Source organism: Colobus angolensis, unplaced genomic scaffold (assembly GCF_000951035.1).
Source record: "Colobus angolensis palliatus isolate OR3802 unplaced genomic scaffold, Cang.pa_1.0 Scaffold222, whole genome shotgun sequence".
Lineage (NCBI taxonomy): Eukaryota > Metazoa > Chordata > Mammalia > Primates > Cercopithecidae > Colobus > Colobus angolensis.
Window position 1 is genome coordinate 1140694 of NW_012115400.1, and position 6080 is coordinate 1146773.

Genomic DNA, 6080 nt, shown 5'->3' on the forward strand with positions numbered 1-6080 from the left:
AACTTCTGACCTCAGGCAATCCACCTGCCTCGGCCTCCCAAAGTGCTGGGATTACAGGCATGAGCCACCACACCCAGCCTCCATGTTCATCACTCTTTCTGATTTCAAATAACTCATTATCTCCATAAACTTACGAATTTGTTTTTCCCCTTAATCCACAAAATTCTCTACAGAAGTCTCCTTGTCATCTCTTGGCTGTGCTTTCTATCTCGCCAGTTATCTTTCTCCAAAAAGCTTCCTCTGCAAAGAAGCTTTGTATATGAAGACCATGTGGGGGTTGAATCCAGACCAAGTTTCACAACCTAAAAGTAGTTCACAAAGCTTCTTTTCCTCTATTCTCTGCAAATCTGTAAACTCTTCAGCTGACCCAATTTCTCTCTTTAGCCTTCAGGTTTTTATTTTTATTTTATTTTATTTTATTTTATTTTATTTCATTTTATTTTATTTTTGGGGGGACAGAGTCTAGCTCTGTCACCTAGGCTGGAGTGCAGTGGCACCATCTTGGCTCACTGCAACCTCCCCCTCACAGGTTCAGGCAATTGTCCTGCCTCAGCCACCTGAGTAGCTGGGATTACAGGCGTGAGCCACCACGTCCATCTGATTTTTTTGTATTTTTAAGACAGGGTTTTGCTATGTTGGTCAGGCTGGTCTGGAACTCCTGATCTCAAATGATCTGCCTGCCTTCGCCTCCCAAAGTGCTGGGATTACAGGCAGGAGCCATTGCACCGGCTGATTGTATTTTTAATTTTATTGAAGAAGCACTGTACTGTTTTCCACAGAGGAGGGGGGGTGCACCATGTTATGTTCTCACCAGCAATGCACAAAGATTCCAATTTGTCCACATCCTCACCAAACACCTGCTATTTTGGTTTGTTTTGTTGGTGGGGGTGGGGTTTGTTTGTTTGTTTGTAGTGCAGGGAGAGTACCCCTAATCCAAATAGCTGAACTCCGAAAGTTACAAAACCAGAACTTGAGGGCCATCATAGCGCTCAGAGAAAATGCTCATTGGAGCATTTCAGACTTAGGATTTTGGGATTAGGGCTGCTCAACCAGTAAAGCAAATATTCCAAAGTCAAAAAAAAAAAAAAAATCTGAAATCTGAAACATTTCCGGTCCCAAGCATATCAGATAAGGGATATTTAAACGGTAGCCATCCCGACGAGTGTGAGGCGTCTTCTCGGAAGTCTTGCGCACTCTGTTTTGTCTGCTTTGATCTGTCACGGGTTTCCTACCATTTTGAAAGCATAACGAATTTTATCAGTGTTTATTTCTGATGAGAGGCAGTCCAGGCAGTGCAAAGGGCGCAAACTGTGGTCCCACAAATCCTGGCTTCTGACCCAGGTCACGGTGAGACCCTGAGCAAGCAAGAACTTGCTTCAGGACTCAGTTTCCTTGGTCTCTAGGGGAAGCCAGCATGATAATCAGCCATGCTCCAACCCTTCAGCTGAAACTCAGGCCCGGATGCATGGTAAATGGATTTCCTCTTCCCCATGTGAGCCGCGGATTTCGCTTCCTTCCTTTCTTCCTTCCTTCCTCTCTTCCTTCCTTTCTCCCTTCCTTCCTTCCTCTCTTCCTTCCTTCCTCTCTTCCTTCCTTCTTTCCTTCCTTCCTTTTCTTCCTTTCTTCCTTCCCTCCTCTCTTCCTTCCTTCTTTCCTTCCTTCCTTTTCTTCCTTTCTTCCTTCCCTCCTCTCTTCCTTCCTTCTTTCCCTCCTTCCTTTTCTTCCTTTCTTCCTTCCCTCTCTCCCACCCTCCCTCCGTCCTTCCTCCCTCTCTCCTCCCTCCCTCCTTTCCTTTTTTTTCCTTTTTGAGACAGGGTCTCACTGTGTTTCTCAGGCTGGAGTGCAATGATGCAAGCACAGCTCACTGCAGCCTCTGACTCCAGGAGTCAAGTGATCCTTCCACTTAAGCCTCCCGAGTAGCTGGGACTACAGGTGCGCCCCCACGACACCCGGCTCATTTTATTAATTCTTGGTAGAGACCAGGTCTTGCTATGTTGCCCAGGCTGGTCTCGAACTCTTGGCCTCAAGCGATCCTCCCACCTCGGCCTCCCAAAGGACTGGGATTACAGGCATGAGTCACCGCGCCCAGGCTTTTCTCCCTTTTGCCTCATTTTGAGGCCCCTGTAGTAGTGTACATGCCCTGGGAGTCGGGGGTCTTCCAGTAAAGGGAACCACCGAGATGCTGGACCTCCGAAGTCCTAGAGAAGGCGCCTTGGCCGCAGACGCCGGCCGCACTTCCGGCCTTTGTGGGCCGCTGGGACGGCGGTCTGAGGCTGTCAGTGCTGTTTGTTGTTGCCAGCGGCCGGCTGTGTGGTCCCTTGGGGTTTCCAGCACGAGGCCTCTGTCCCCAGGCACTCAGCGCCGGTCTCGGGCTGTTGCGCCCTGGGCGCCGCCTCTCTAAAGCCCCACTTTGCTCCCCGAGCCAGCTGGGAAGACTAAAAGGGTGGGGGCTGGGAGCGGCCCATGGTTCGACCCCTCTTTTCAGGCATCCCTGGAGCATGCAGGCTGCGGATTTCAGGCCGACCCCGCTCTCATCAAAGTCCATGCCGCTGTCCATGGCAGCTCCTTTCGAAAATGGCCTCGTAAAAAGTCCAGGTTGTTGAACTGGAAAACGCACTCTGCATCTCTTGACTTGAAGTTTTCATTATTCTCCAATGTGCACTTACCCCAGTAGAGGGCAAATGAAAATTCAGACAATAAATTTTGCCTTTCCCAGAATGGCACACTCCAGCAAGGGTGCCAGCACTGACTTGGGTTCTCTGAGATAGCTTAAGACAGAGATGCAGTTGAAAAGCTTGTCGGCAGGGATCAGGGAAGACTTCCACCAAGTGGTGTGTATTCAAAGGAGAGGTAGGAATTGAGTAGGTGGATGACATGCTCCACCATCCAAGAAGAACATTCTAGATGGAGCCCAGGCAAAAGCACAAAGTTCGAAAAGTCAGAAGTGCAGGGGAAGTGGTAAATATTTCGACACCATCCAGATAAATGATTGGTTGTTTTTTGTTTTGGGGGAGTGGGGACAGTGTCGCTCTGTTGCCCAGGCTGGAGTGCAGTGGCAGGATCTCGGCTCATTGCAACCTCTGCCTCCCGGGTTCAAGCGATTCTCCTGCTTCAGCCTCCCGAGTAGCTGGAATTACAGGCGCCTGCTACCATACCCAGCCAATTTTTGTATTTTTAGTAGAGTCAGTGTTTCGCCATTTTGGCCAGGCTGGTCTCGAACTCCTGACCTCAGTGATCTTCCCACCTCGGCCTCCCAAATTGCAGGGATTACAGGCGTGAGTCATCATGCCCGGCCTCATCCTGATAAATGTTTATTCTCTGCTGGGGAGTGGTGATTAAGATCTGTGTGGCCACAGATTCCTTCTGCTAAAAATAGCCAAGCCCCTTAAAAAATAAAGGTTAAGGCCCAGGCGGGCGGATCACGAGGTCAGGCGATCCAGCCCATCCTGGCCAACACAGTGAAACCACTCCTCTACTAAAAAATAACAAAAATTTAGCCGGGTGTGGTGGCAGGCGGCTGTAGTCCCAGCTACTCAGAAGGTTGAGGCAGGAGAATGGCGTGAACCCGGGAGGCAGAGCTTGCAGCGACACAGGATCGAGCCCCTGCACTCCAGCCTGGGTGACTGAAGAGACTCCGTCTCAAAAACTAAATAAATAATTAAAAATAAAGGTTAAAACCTCTGGGTTTATTTTCTAGAAATAGTATAACAGAACTGACTGCCATTTACTGACCAATTTATTTAACCTTTCTGACTTTCAAAACCCTTGTTTCTAGGAGGATAGCAATATTATCTTGTAACAGAGAGGAATAGGTGAGGTTAATTTGTATAAAGCACCCACCACAGTGTGTGTGGGAGATAGCACTAATACTTCAGAGGTTTATCATTGTGTTTACTATTAATCATTAAAAATGTGATAGTATCCCTTCCCATTATGGAGCCTCCTTCTCTGTACAGTAAACAATGTGCAAAGAGGAAGAGAAGGAATAAATTCCAGAAAGTGTTAAAAAGATGTATGCAGAAATGATAGTAACCTATTCAATTCTCACAGAATTTCAATGGGACTTCATACTCTCTCTTATTATACCCATAAAATATCTTGTGTTTGGTATATGGGTATATGTGATTATACCCATAAAATATCTTGGGTTTACGCCATTCTCCTGCCTCAGCCTCTCGAGTAGCTGGAACTACAGGTGCCCATCACCTCGCCCGGCTAGTTTTTTGTATTTTTTAGTAGAGACGGGGTTTCAACGTGTTAGCCAGGATGGTCTCGATCTCCTGACCTCGTGATCCGCCCGTCTCGGCCTCCCAAAGTGCTGGGATTACAGGCTTGAGCCACCACGCCCAGCTGGAAGACTCAGTCTTAAAAAAAAAAAAAAAAAAAAGTTGGGAGATTTCCTCAAACATCTTCTCTGTCCATTCACGTGTCTGTGTTGTCTGTGTTGTAACTGAATTCCAGGGTTCAGTCAATTGCCATTTGCAGAATCTGATTAACAAGAGCAAGTGTGGTATAGAGTGACTTTTTTTTCTTTTTTTTGAGGCGGAGTCTCGCTCTGTCACCCAGGCTGGAGTGCAGTGTCGCGATCTCAGCTCACTGCAACCTTTGCCTCCCGGATTCAAGCCATTCTCCTGCTTCAGCCTCCCGAGGAGCTGGGATTACAGGCGCCTGCCACCACATCCAGCTGATTTTTGTATTTTTATTAGAGACAGGGTTTCACCATGTTGGCCAGGCTGGTCTCGAACTCCTGACCTCAGGTGATCCACCTGCCTTGGCCTCCCAGAGTCCTGTGATTTCAGGCATGAGTCACCACACCCAGTCAGTATCTGTAGCTCTTACCCCTGGGTCGGTTTCTCCAGAGGAACACCCTTCAGTCTCCTTCCTGAAAAGTCCAAGCCCAGCCACCACTCTGTACCAACAGAAGTAAGGACTTAACCACTGGATGTGGGAGGAGGAAGGCTAGGACTGCCCATCCACCGTGGGTCTAAGATCCCACACCCCTCAGGCCAGCAATCAGACCCCACTGACCTGAGGAATACCAGACACAGTTGAGGATGTGGATGCTGCAGAGAAAACAAGAGGATTAAATAGATATTTACCTCCTGAATGGTGAGACCCTCCCCGATCCTTGCTCAGGTGGCTACTTTTATCTAGAACAGGAGATGGCAAACTTTTTCTATAAAGGGCCAGATAGGCCAGGCGCAGTGTCTCATGCCTGTAATCCCAGCACTTTGGGAGGCCAAGGGCAGGTGGATCACAAGGTCAAGAGATCGAGACCATCCTGGCCAACATGGTGAAACCCCATCTCTATAAAAATTACAAAAAATTAGCTGGGCCTGGTGGGATGCACCTGTAATCCCAGCTACTGAGCAGGCTGAGGCAGGAGAATCGCTTGAACCTGGGAGGCGGAGGTTGCAGTGAGCCAAGATCGCACCACTGCACTCCAGCCTGGAGACAGAGTGAGACTCCAACTCAAACAAAAAAAGTCCAGATATAATGACTTACGCCTCTTGGGCCACATGGCCAATGTTGCAACTGCTCAATTCTGCTATTGTAAGTGCAGAAGCAACCATAGACAATATGTAAATGAACAAGTATAGCTGTGTTCCAAAAAACTTTATTTATGGACGCTGACATTTGAATATCATATAATTTTCATGTCATAAACAATTATTCTTTTAATTTCTTTTCAATATTTAAAGACGTAAAATTCTGGCAGGGCACAGTGGCTCACTCCTGTAATCCCAGCACTTTGGGAGGCCAAGGCGGGCGGATCACCTGAAGTCAGGAGCTTGAAACCAGCCTGGCCGATATAGTGAAAACCCATCTCTAGCAAAATGCAACAATTAGTTGGGTGTGGTGGTGGACGCCTGTAATTTCAGCTACTCAGGAGGCTGAAGCAGGAGACTCACTTGAACCTGAGAGGCGGAGGTTGCAGTGAGCCAAGACTGTGCCACCACACACCAGCCTGGGCAACAGGGCAAGACTCCGTCTCAAAAAATAAAAATATAAAAATTAACCTAGGCCGGGCGCGGTGGCTCAAGCCTGTAATCCCAGCACTTTGGGAGGCCGAGACGGGC